The sequence below is a fragment of the Oryzias latipes genome, chromosome 18, assembly GCF_053564925.1.
Source record: "Oryzias latipes strain Hd-rR chromosome 18, Olatipes_Hd-rR_3.1".
Taxonomy (NCBI): Eukaryota; Metazoa; Chordata; class Actinopteri; order Beloniformes; family Adrianichthyidae; genus Oryzias; species Oryzias latipes.
Genome location: NC_136254.1, coordinates 11835001 through 11847688, shown reverse-complemented (window position 1 = coordinate 11847688; position 12688 = coordinate 11835001).

Sequence of the window (12688 nt, the reverse complement as noted above, 5' to 3'; positions counted from 1 at the left end):
CGTGGAAACGAAGACCGGCCCTGACCCTGTGTCCGAATTAAGCTTCTTCTTCTTGTAGTTAAAATGGCGGGCGGCAACAACGACGAGTTGCATTACCGCCACCCATTGTGTTGGAGTATGGGTCGAAGTGGGGGACTACCTAGCAAAATAAAAACAAAAAAAACTAGAATATTCTCCTTAATAATCTGTTCTGCTCAAAAAACCTACCATTGCACTATTCAAAGAACTTCTTCAAACTCAGCCGTTCAACCACTGAGAAAGCTGTCTTCTTTATTCACCATACAATTCACAATGACACAAAATATGCTCCACTGATTCCTCCCCTTTTCTGCAATCACAACTGCACTGACGACGAGGAATGCACGGGCTCAATGTGGGCGGGGTTAACATTCCACAGCGTGTTCACATTCCACAGCGTTCAAGCATTCTACGACGTTGAGCGGCTTAATCACTATCCCTGGCTGCAGCCTGCGGATCGGGCGGAGCTCAACATTTAACCCTGCCCACGTTGAGCTCAGCCCACTCTATGCCTGTTCCATGTGCAATCTTGCCTCATACTAGATTAGGGAGTTAATTCAATTAGGGCTTAACATGTAATTTTTTTATTTTTTATTTTGGAAGATTAGTTAGATTCAAATTGACTATTCACACTTAATTTTCTAAATAGATGTTGTCATCAGCCTGTTAATGGTTAAAGCATTTTTCAACTGGAGCACAATCTGGTTTCACATGACAAGGCAATTCCAGGAACAGCAGCTGCATCCTCATTTCTGACACTTGAGGGGGAAAAAAGTGTCACGTTGGTACAATCATAATACAAACCAATGCAAGCAATTGAGTTAAAAAAAAGAATACATTTACATGATATACATTTAAAATTGCCATATCCTTCAATCCCTAAACAATTCTTTATAAACATATAATAATGTTTAAAACTTTAGAATAATCTTTTTTGGAGGACTACTTACTTTGATGTTTCATGGCAAAGTCAAAGAATTTTCAAGGACACTGCAGGGAGTTGAACCCTGTCTAGCTGAAGCCAAAGTACCGTCTACCAGTGCCTTTTGACTGAACATGGAAGGCAACACAAAGCCTGTAGTCCAACCAGCATATATACCCTCTCCATTTCTATGGGCTTGGGACCATCACAGAAAGTACACAGGTTTGTGACTCTCTGAGGCTGGATTATATATATGTTTTTTTGTTTTTTATTTTATTTTATTTTTTTGAATTTTTTTTTATTACAAACTAAAAACTATCTAGTTATTGCACATTATATACATTTTTATACATACATGGAAAACCTAATACAGTTTTAATAAATGACTTGAAATAAACACTTTTGTTATTCAAAAAATAAACGTTATTAAAATCTGTTTTAATGTTTTCCTGGATATTACCAGTGTCTTGTGTCATTACGTCTAAGAATCTTGATTTTCACTTTTTGTGTGTGTGTGTGGGGGGAAACTAGAGCACCCAGAGAAAACCCCACGCATGCATGGAAAGAAAACGCCAATGTAACCATGCAGCCCGTTTTTTTTGGAAATGGTTCAAGTCCGTTTATTTGATCTAGAAGAGGATGTAGCAGATGTTGAAGTCCTTTTAGCAGTGATTGTTGTACAGTCCTAATGTATTTTTTTGATTGTGGGGGGAAACTAGAGCACCCAGAGAAAACCCCACTTGCATGGAAAGAAAATGCCAATTTAACCATGCAGCCCCTTTTTTGAATTCTGCGCAGTCGCTTGCTTTACTTTTTCAAGCAAAACAATCTGCGGCAAAATTTGGTGAAGGAAAACCTCTTGACCTTCTTTCCTTTCTTTGGTTTCACTTCTACTTCAGCCTGTTGTTCTTTTTTCTCCCTGCTTTCAAGGATCTCGACAGAAAGTTCCTCTTGGATTTCTTGAGGATCAGTCTGTACAGAGACTGTTTTCTTCTCTTCAGCATCAGAGTCAGTCTGTACAGAGGCTGATGTCTTCTCTTTGTTTGCCTTCAGTTCTTCCAACTCCCCTTTTGCATCTTCAGTTTCTTTTTCCTTTAGTTTGACCAATTCAAGGAGTGCCTTTTTCTCCTCCTCATGTGTCTTCAGTTGCTGTTTTAGCTCAGCGATAGTGGATTCATGCTGAGCAGAGACCTCCAGTTTCTTGTTTAAGTCAGCCTTTTCTTTCTCCAAATCTCCAAATTCATCAACCAGAACTTGATATTCTGCCTTTAATTCTTCATTTTCTTCTTGAGACTCTTGATATTTTCTTTTAAGGTCCTCAAAGGCTTGATTGTTGTCTGGTTTGGGTCCTTTTCCTCCCTTTGCAACCTTCTGCTCTTTGAAATCTTTAATCTGCTGTTTCAGCTTTTTGATGCAGGCTTCATTTTTGTCATTGATGTCCATTTGTTGGACCAACACGGCCTTGCACTCTTCAAGTTCCCAGACCATGTCAAGGTTGGCCTGTTTCAGGGTCAAGTGTTCTTCACTCGTCTGATCTTTCTCTTCTTTTAAGTTTTTGAATTTCTCTCTCAACTCTTTGGTGTCAGTTGGAACAGCAAGTTCTTCCAGTTCTTTCTTCAATTGAGCATTTTCACGCTCAAGAGCTACCACCTTGGTAGAAAGACCCTGGACTTTTTTGTCCTGGATGAGGTTTTCGTGGGCCTTTTTCAGCGTGTTGAGTTCCTCCAGAACCTCACTGAGTTTTGGGCTTGGATTTTTGCGCCTGTTTGCCTTGGTTTCACGGGGCATTTTTACCACTCGTTCGGTTTAAAATAACTGTGAAATGACTGAGTTTACAGAAAGTTTCCGAAACAAAAGCTTTTAGTCCCTGCAAAGAATGTGCTCCAAGTGCGTTTTCAAACTACTCTTTCTAAAGCAATGACCTTTGATGTCTTCGACCACAGCGAATGTTTTGACTAGAAGTCTGAGATGTATTTCTGGACTAGAGTGCCCAATCTGCATGATGTCATATGAAATCATTTGATGTCGTATGAAGTCATATGATGACATAAATAGCATCATGTGCTCTGACATCATCATTACATAAGATCACTGATGTCATATGATTACATGATGACATAAACTAGCATCATGTGCTCTGACATCATCATTACATAAGATCACCAATGTCATTTGATATCTATGACATCAGTAAACCCTGATTCTATTCCTGGTAACTTTAGAAATGTACATTTACCTCTTGTTGTTTTTCTTCTCTTTTTAAAACTTAATTAGTAATTAACAAAGAACAAATCTTCCACACAAAAAATAATGCAATTTTAATATGTAAAGTCAATTATAAATAACTTTTTAATCATGAACACCCATCAATTTGTTTTAGCCTAGAGGTGGTGCTGGCAGTGCAGACTCCTCCTGGAAGGAGCGGTTTCCCAATTTTGTGATGTCACAATGTGATAACCTTTTCATTTTCTGGGATTGGGAGGGGCTGGTGCTCAGAGCACAGGTTTTTAGAGGAATACTCAGAGATGAGTGGATGGATCACAATACAGCTTTGTTTCTTTTTTCTTTTTTGAGGAATTAACATTATCATACGCCTAATATTCATGTGCCATATTATGAATTATTGCATAGTTGTTAACAGATGCGATTTTTCGTATAGACAATATGGGCCGTTACCCAACGGGGTATTTTTTCAGGCAGTCAATGCTACATTGCATTAGCAGAGAAACAAGATAAAATGTTGAGCTTTTATTTTGAACCACATAACATTGTAGATTGCACCATAGTGATCATCCTTTGCTCCCCACACTTATGGTGGAAAAAAAGAAGTAAACACAACAGGATGAAATAACTAAGGGTGAAACAACATAAAACAGCCACATGAAAGGGCACATGGGCAAAAGAAAAACCTGTGCTCAACCCCATTTTGACCAGAGAAGGCAAAGGGGATTGTATCCCACAATTCCCCGCTCTGCCGGCTCCGACAGCAGACCCAACGTGCACGTGACCGCCACTACATCTGAAGGTTTCATTTTAAATGTTACACGGCGCCCTCTGCTGCACGACACTGAAACTTGCGCCCTCTCTGTAGTAGTCTTTGGCAACTATCCCTGGCTGCAGCCTGCGGAACGGGCGGAGCTCAACATTTTACTCTGCCCACGTTGAGCTCAGCCCACTCTATGCCTGTTCCATGTGCAATATGCCTCATACCAGATTAGGGAGTTAATTCAATTAAGGCTCAACATGTACTTTTTTATTTTCTTTTTTGGGAGGTTAGTTAATTTCAAATTGACTATTCACACTTAATTCTCTAAATAGATGTTGTCATCAGCCTGCATATCCCTGGCAGCAGCCTGCAGAATTGCTCAACATCGCGGAATGCTGAAACGCTGTGGAATGTGAACATGCTGTGGAATGTTAACCCACAGACATTGTGTAATAACTGTTGTGTATTTATGCTCAGTCTCACACAACTCAAGGAGTGTATAGTCTCAGGTGGGTTAAACATGGAAAGTAAAACCCCTGACCTCTTGCTAGACATGCATTTGTGGGTTTTCTCCGGGCCTTCCTCCCACCGTCCAAAAACCCTCTTAATAGGTAAATTGGTCACTGTAAAGTGTTCATAGGTGTGATGTGAGTGTGTGCGGGTGTGTGATTGTGGTAATGCGACAGGCTGGCGAGCTGTCCAGGATTTCCCCTGCCTTCACCAGGTAGTGGCCAGGATACGCTCCAGCAGCCCGGTGACCCCAAAAGGAATGAAACGGAATATAAGATGAATGAATGTAATGCTACAGTCATTATAGCATTATACATATACAAATATAGACCAAAAAAAATTTTTTTAAAAACAGCAGACACTGATTTAGTGTTCTTCAAAACACACACAAACCTTTAATTTTTGATTGTCCATGATTTCTGCACAAAATGCTTCAAAGTCACAGAAAAACTGAAAAGAAAAAACAAAAAGCTCCATCAGTTCCATCATTCTCTCGTCATCTTCCCTCATGAGGGAGCAGGTTTTGTGCTCTTTAAGTATCTCCTGTTCTCCTTCATCCACCTTCAAAACATCAGGGAGGGAACATCTTCCTTTAAAGGTCTGCAACTTGCACCATTTGCCTGCCTCAATGGTGCCGTGTTGCAAGGCATCTTCTTCCTGCACAGAAAAAAAAGTAATTCTTAGAGTAGATACTGGAGATGCACAAACGGTGAGTTCAGAAGGATCCATACATTCCTTCCTGTCCCACTGCTAGTTGTCATGTCACATTCCCCTACAAAGAGAATAGAATGACAATGAAAAGATAAAAATGACACTAAAGAAAGATCCTGGACATCCCATCTCCTAAACATTTATAATAAATACAATATTATACTATATTTGAAGGGGCATCTCAGGTAACCTAAATAATCTATCAGACAATGAAAGCATGCATAGAAGATTTCAGAGTGGCCTATTCTTGTGGCCAGTCTAAGGCACACCTGTGCAATAACCATGCTGTCTAATCAGCATCTTGATATGGCTCACCTGCGAGGTCGGATGGATTGTCTTGGGAAAGGAGAAGTGCTCACTATCACAGATTTAGACAGATTTGTGAACAATATTTCAGGTAACTGGTTATTTTGTGTATGTGGAAAATGTTTCACATCTTTGAGTTCATACCATAAAAAAATGGGAGCAATAACAAAAGTGTTGCGTTTATATATTTGGTCAGTGTAGAATCCATGTGACATTTCTCAATGTTATCTTTATATACCATGGTCACTTACAAAATAAATAAATGTTAACCTTAATTCTTGTTTTCACTTTTTAATGCTTCTCAAGGAGAGGAAGCACTGGTAAGAGCAACATATGCAACTTGATTATTGACATTGTAATAAAGTTAGGTATATGTTGAATTGATCTTTATTGAGGGGAACATTTAATGACCATGGTCATTTCTAAACATTTATTTGTTTTTGAACAGACATGGTCTGACCATTATGACAAACACGACAAGGTTATTTGAGCACCCTTGATTTGCCAGACCCTGGGGGTGTGGGAACAAAAGTTTTGATTAAAGGATAGTAAGCAAATAGAAAATTTTAGCTAATGCAATGACAAATCAAACTGGAACATCATTTCTGCCTCCAGAAGTGTCCTCCAGGGTCCAGGGGAGAGGAGGTGTGCAATGTGTCTGGAAAAAAGCACAGTGTAACATAAGAAAATAAAGGTGCAGCATTTTCATATATTTACACAAGAACTGCAATTGAAGCGAACTCAGGAAAAGGTGGGAACTGAAGTCATTTATTTAATCGGGCTCAATCAGAACAAGGGGTGTAAGAAAAAATCGATTCAGCAATATATCGCAATACGTCATTTGGCAATACTTGTATCGATTCAAAATGCTCCCAGATCGATATGCATTTAATTATTTCTGAGCGTCCTTCAGTGTCTGACTGTAGTTGTCCACTTCACCCTCCGACCGCTAGTTGGCAGCAGAGCACACGGAGCCTCTTTGAGCAGCTCTACTCTGCACTAAACAACAGGAAGACGGCAGCCAGAGGCAGTTTTGTTGTTATGAGACATGAACTACTTCGTTTTTACTTGAATGGATACCAAACAGAAACTCTGGGCCATGTTGCTGCCAGTAAGATATGAAACCGTGGATTTCTGTGCTTTTTAGCAGCTCAGATAAATAAGATAGACAATGAAGGACGGCAGCAGCTAATAGGCTAATGCGCTTAGCATCTGCTAACATGCTAGCAAAGCGGGCTTAAGTTCTGCAGAACCTCAAAGCAATGGATTCTAGTTTAGGGACCTGATGGATCAGAGGGATGTGTACAATGCTCTGAAAAAGGCTGACGTTGTGGTGATCAGCTTTACCAGTTTACTTCCGTGTGTGAGAAGCGTGGCTGCAGGTGCAACAGAGCAGATATGTAAACAAAGCCCCTTTTTTGTCACATTAAAAGCAACTTTCCTTCGTTCTGTCATGCTGCCTCATCATCACAGTTTATTGTTTCTGGAAAGAATCAGTGTGTCCCCCACCCTTTATTTTTAAAGCACCATTCAGGCTCCTGAACCGTTTAAAAGCACTAGAAAAGCTACATTAATGCTGAAAATAAACAGCATTTTATTTCCCCAATAGAAACTTATTGGTTAAGACTCATTCATTCTTTGTTTTTTCTTACACTGAAAAAATATATATATATCTTTTTAAATCAGACAATGTTGACTGTTCCCTTTCTATATTTTAACTTACCAAAATAAAAGCACTATGAATTTGCTTTGGTAAACGCAACTTATATATGAGATACAATTGCAGTGCTTAACATTGTGATCATTAAACCCAATTTGACCATGTTATTACAGTGGAAGACATTAAAATTCAGGTTGAGTTTTTTCAAAGTCATATTTAAAAAAACAGAAAACACGTTTTGGTAAAATATCGGGATACGTATCGTATCGCAGGGCGTCAGACTCTTGCCAATACACACCCCTAATCAGAACTGCCCAACTCAAACGGGATCTATGGTTCTGCTTCAATCGATTCAATGAGTAAAAATTATTAGTAGGGCTTCACAATATGCACGATATTCATTAAATACTTCAAGCTGCCATAAGATAGTTTTAGCACATTTAAGGAACCATTTATTGCAATATCTAACGACTTTGCAATATGCGTGTTGCAAATCCTGTTTTCGCAAAAACAATTTACACTTTATTGTGCATGCCTAATAAATATATATATTTATATTAAACAATTAACACAGAACCATAAATCTTAAAAAAAAAAAGGCAAGTGGTTTAAAACTGAACTACCACTGTCCAGAACAGAAATTGCCCGGCGCTCCAGAAACCTGATTGGATGTGCTCTACTCTCATCTCTCCAACCGCTGCAACTTAGGGGATCTAGATAGAAAATCTCTCTTGCCTGTGGCCTCAGTAGCTTTTAAATGTTAAAAGCATACCTATTTCTTTTATATTGTTTGGATCAATAAGTAAAAAAATTACAAATGTGCTTATACAGAGGATCCAGTGCCCAGGAACAAAGACAGGGATGATGATCCACTGGAGACTGGCTGCATTGTCCTGTAAAAAAACAACAATAGCAAAACATTGTTAAAATATCCAATTCAGTATTGACTTACAAAAACAAGAGTTTTACTGGAAGGTTCTCCATCGGGTTTGCTGATATTGTTGGGAACCAAGTGGCAGTGACATGACTGTAAGCAGCAAAAACATGCTCCACTCTCTGTAATGGACAAATAGTGATTTTCATCTTCACAGCTACAATCAATGATAATAATTTAAATTCGTGAAAGAGCTTAAGTACCTTCTCAATGACCTTGAGACAACTGTTGAGGATCTAGTAGAGCACATTACACAGGGGTTGTAATTTAAAACACTGTAATATTTTTTATGAATAATTATGACACCGTATTCTCTATGCCTACCATCCCATCAACATCCTGTTCTAATCCCAGACTCCAAAAGTCAGAATGAGTCAAAATCGTGTTGTCCACCATTGCAATGTGGTCTCTTGGACTCTTGTTCTTATCCAGGACCTGGTTCAACTAGTGGAGGAAAAAAAAGAAAACTCTTTAAAAGCTATAACCTGTGTAAGTTACAGCAGGGAAAATAAGTATTGAACACGTCAACATTTCTCTCAAAAAACAAATTTATAATCGAGCTATTGACATGAAATTTTCACCAGATGTCGGCATCAACCCAAGTAATGCACACATAGAAAGAAATCCAAACATTTATGTCCATAAATGAAGTTATGTGTAATAAAGTGAAATGGCACAGGGAATAAGTATTGAACACGCTTACTGAAATTTATTTAATACTTAGTGCAAAAACCTTTGTTGGTGATTACAGCCTCAAGATGCCTCCTGCATGGAGAAACCAGTGGAATACATTGCTCAGGTGTGATTTGGGCCCATTCATCCACACAAACTGCCTTCAAATCTTCAAGGTTCCGGGGGTCTCTTCTGTGAACACGGATCTTCAGTTCTTTCCAAAGATTTTCAATTGGATTCAAGTCTGGTGATTGACTGGGCCATTCTAGCAGCTTTATTTTCTTTTTCTTCAACCAGTTGAGTGTTACCTTGGCTGTGTGCTTGGGATTGTTGTCTTGCTGAAAACATCCACCCTCTTTTCATCTTCAGCAGCCTGGTAGATGACAGCAGATTCTGATCAAGAATGTCTCGATACTTTTCTCCAGTCATTATTCCTTCAATGATATGAAGTCTACCAGTACCACATGCTGAAAACAGCCCCACACCATGATGCTCCCACCTCCAAACATGACTGTTGGTATGGTGTTTTGGGGGTGATGTGCGGTGCCATTTTTCCTCCAAACATGTTGTGTCTTATGACATCCGAAGAGTTCAATTTTGGTCTCATCTGACCAGAGTATCTTCTACCAGAATGTCATGGGTTTATCCAAATGTTGTGTCGCAAACTCCAAACGAGCTTCAACATGCTTCTTCTTGAAAAATGGAGTCTTGCGTGGTGTGCGTGCATGGAGGCCATGGCGGTTGAGTGCATTACTTATTGTTTTCTTTGAAACAATGGTACCTGCTGATTCCAGGTCTTTCTGAAGCTCTCCACGAGTGGTCCTGGGCTGTTGGAGAACCCTTCTGATGATTGTTCTGACTCCTCTGTCTGAAATCTTGCAAGGAGCACCTGGCCGTGGCAGGTTTATGGTAATGCCGTGTTCTTTTCACTTCCGGATGATGGTACTCACTGGAACTTTCAGAAGTTTAGAAATGTGCCTGTAACCAATGCCTTCAGTGTGTTTTGCAACAATAAGGTTGCGTAGGTCTTTGGACAGCTCTTTGCTTTTACCCATCATGCAATGCTTCTTGTCTAACACCTTGCTGGTGAGAAGCCTTTTTAAAAGGCATCAATCAGGACTATAGCAGCTGATATTACTTTGCACTGATAGGGGGCAGGTTAACCTTCTGAATAGTGACAAACTCCAGCTGCTTTCTTGGCTTGCCAGACCTTTTTACCCCTCCTTTTCTTCATGTGTTCAATACTTATTCCCTGTGCCATTTCACTTTATTACACATAACTTCATTTATGGACATAAATGTTTGGATTTCTTTCTATGTGTGCATTACTTGGGTTGATGCCGACATCTGGTGAAAATTTCATGTCAATAGCTCGATTAGAAATATGTTTTTTGAGAGAAATGTTGATGTGTTCAATACTTATTTCCCCGCTGTATAACCAGAATTGAATTTTTAAGCACTAAAGATGTCTAATTTATCAGAGAATTTCAAGAAAATTTTCAAGGGCACTGCAAAACTCGCCATGTCTTTTAACATAAACAAATAAATAAAAAAAATAATCAAAACGATAAAAGTGAAGTCCGTAAAACACTCAGGATAGGGTTACAATAAAAAGCCTCTATTAGTACACGGCCATTTGTTGGAAAGCTTGCCAACGTGTTGGAGGCATGTGTGGATGTTAACCGCAGGTGTACTCTACCATTAGTTCCTGTTCCTCAACAAGTTTCTGACCCCAGTATGCAATCTCAGCTAACAATCCATGGATACTGGTGACATCCTTCTGCTCGTTTATGGTGTTTACTAAAAATAACATTGAAATGGAAATTAGTTATAAAATTTCATCTTTGTCTGTTCAATATGTAAATAACAATTACTGACACTCCCGAGGCTCCTGAGGTGGTTCTTCCTCTTGGTCACTGCCAGAGGTTCCTTTTTGCGTCCCAGCCCGGGCAGGAGCTACAAAATTTAAAAAAAATGTTTGTGTAAATTGAGATGAGGAAAAAATTTAAACAAAAGTACATGAACATTTAATAAAATAGCATTCCAAAGACAACCCTCCCATGGATGTCAGTTTGCATCTTCACTGCCAAAGGAACAATGCAGCCGTACTGGACCATACCCTTTTGGTTTTTTGCCATATTGTAGTGATGTAGTATATTTTCTTTGAAGAAATATATGGGTTGATGGGGTTGTCATGTTTAGAAAATAGTTATTTTTCCTCATTCTTGAGAACAGCTACTGCACACACTGGCTGTTGACAAGTCCCGCAAGCTCAGGCACAAGCTCAAGTTTCCTTAGAGCGTCTGTTTGGTCTTTGCTGTTGCCTTGATGGAAAACATAATTTAAAGCAAAGTGCTGTGAAGATCCAGTGAGACTGTGTCCATCCTTGTCAGCTGGCATCTGTGCACTTCTCAGCCACGGCATGTTTACAAGAACCTTGCCCTCTAAGACCCGCTGGATGTTGTGTGGGGTTGGATCCAGTAACCTTCCGTGAAACAGTCCAAATATTCCTGGCTGCCTGCTGTTAGCATGCAATGCCAGTCCCCGTGCATAGTCATAGACTACAACATTAGGGAAGTGCTTCCAAGACAGCAACGTGTCAACAAACGTGACGTGGACTCTCCGCTCGAAGGTTGAACTTCACCGAGTACACAACTCCACACGGACATGTGATCACAGCCCATCCACCTGTAAGACAACAGACCCAATATATAATGTTTACATCAGTGGTCCAAAGGAATTTCTTCAATAGGTAAAAAACAAAAACAAAAAAACAACAACAATAACATTCCTAATATGTAGAGAAACTTATCACTATCACAATTGAAAGTAGTTGATGGAAATTTGATGATCAAATAAGTACAGTACTTTTCACCTTCTGAAACAACTCCCCATTTGTGACAAAGAGGTGCCATTTTGCAATGGCTTCATGATTGCAGGACTGTCTTGCTTTAGAGCATGAACAATGCCAGCTGTTTTGTTTTCTGTCACATGCAACTATCAATCGGCCCAATCTACTATAATATGAGATTTTTGGCTCAAAGACAGAGATATGAATTTTTGATGGTGGACCACCCACAGTCAGCTGCACCGAAAGGGGCACACCCTCAGCAGACTGGCCTTCCGCTCTTCCCCAAACCATTTCTGCTCTACCATCCTTTCCAATGTCTCCTCAGATAGAGTGACATGTTGGTTGTCAGCTCGAGAGCATTACTGTAGAGATCTGACATGGTGGCACTCATAGGATAGCATTCCGCTTCTGTGGGGAAAGTCCCTATTGAGCTGGCACTGGTCAACCTCACACACAATTTTATGACTCACCCCCCAGGATTTCTTCACAACATGTACAGGCTTTGATGGACCACAGAATGATTTCTCAACAGCAAACACCATTTTTTACATCCACACATTAACTGGCTAAAAATCTTTCTTGGGAAACTGACTCAAAATGCTCTGTGTGTTTCCTCCTGCAATGCATTTTCAGGTTATTTTTTATTCATTTTTTTAATCAGTTTTGCAATGAGGACAAGTAACTGTGTGCGCCTTACAGCTTTCCTTTAATTTTTTTGCAGTGATGGGGGCTCTGAGTGCCGTTTTGGTGCCAGAGGGTGCTGCGATGGAGCCACTGTTCTGGCCTCTGGTTTCCATCTAAGTGTTTCTTCTTGAGGCGCTCCCAAATGCTTTAAAAACTGTGACCTATTGACCAATGTTGCTGGACAATAGCAACAGTGAAAGTGGGATGTACGTTGGCATCCTAAGCCACACTTGATGACTGTGAATTCTAAATGAGGAATGATAGGAAAATATTATTTATTTCTGTCTTACACTCTTCACATTCATAAGACTAAGGACGACACTGAAGTTAAATCAGAAACTGTGTTTAATGTATTATTTACTCTCTAAATTATAATTTAATCCAGGTTTGAGCAGTCCAGATCTTGTGGTTTTTTAAGAAATATCGGAAGACCA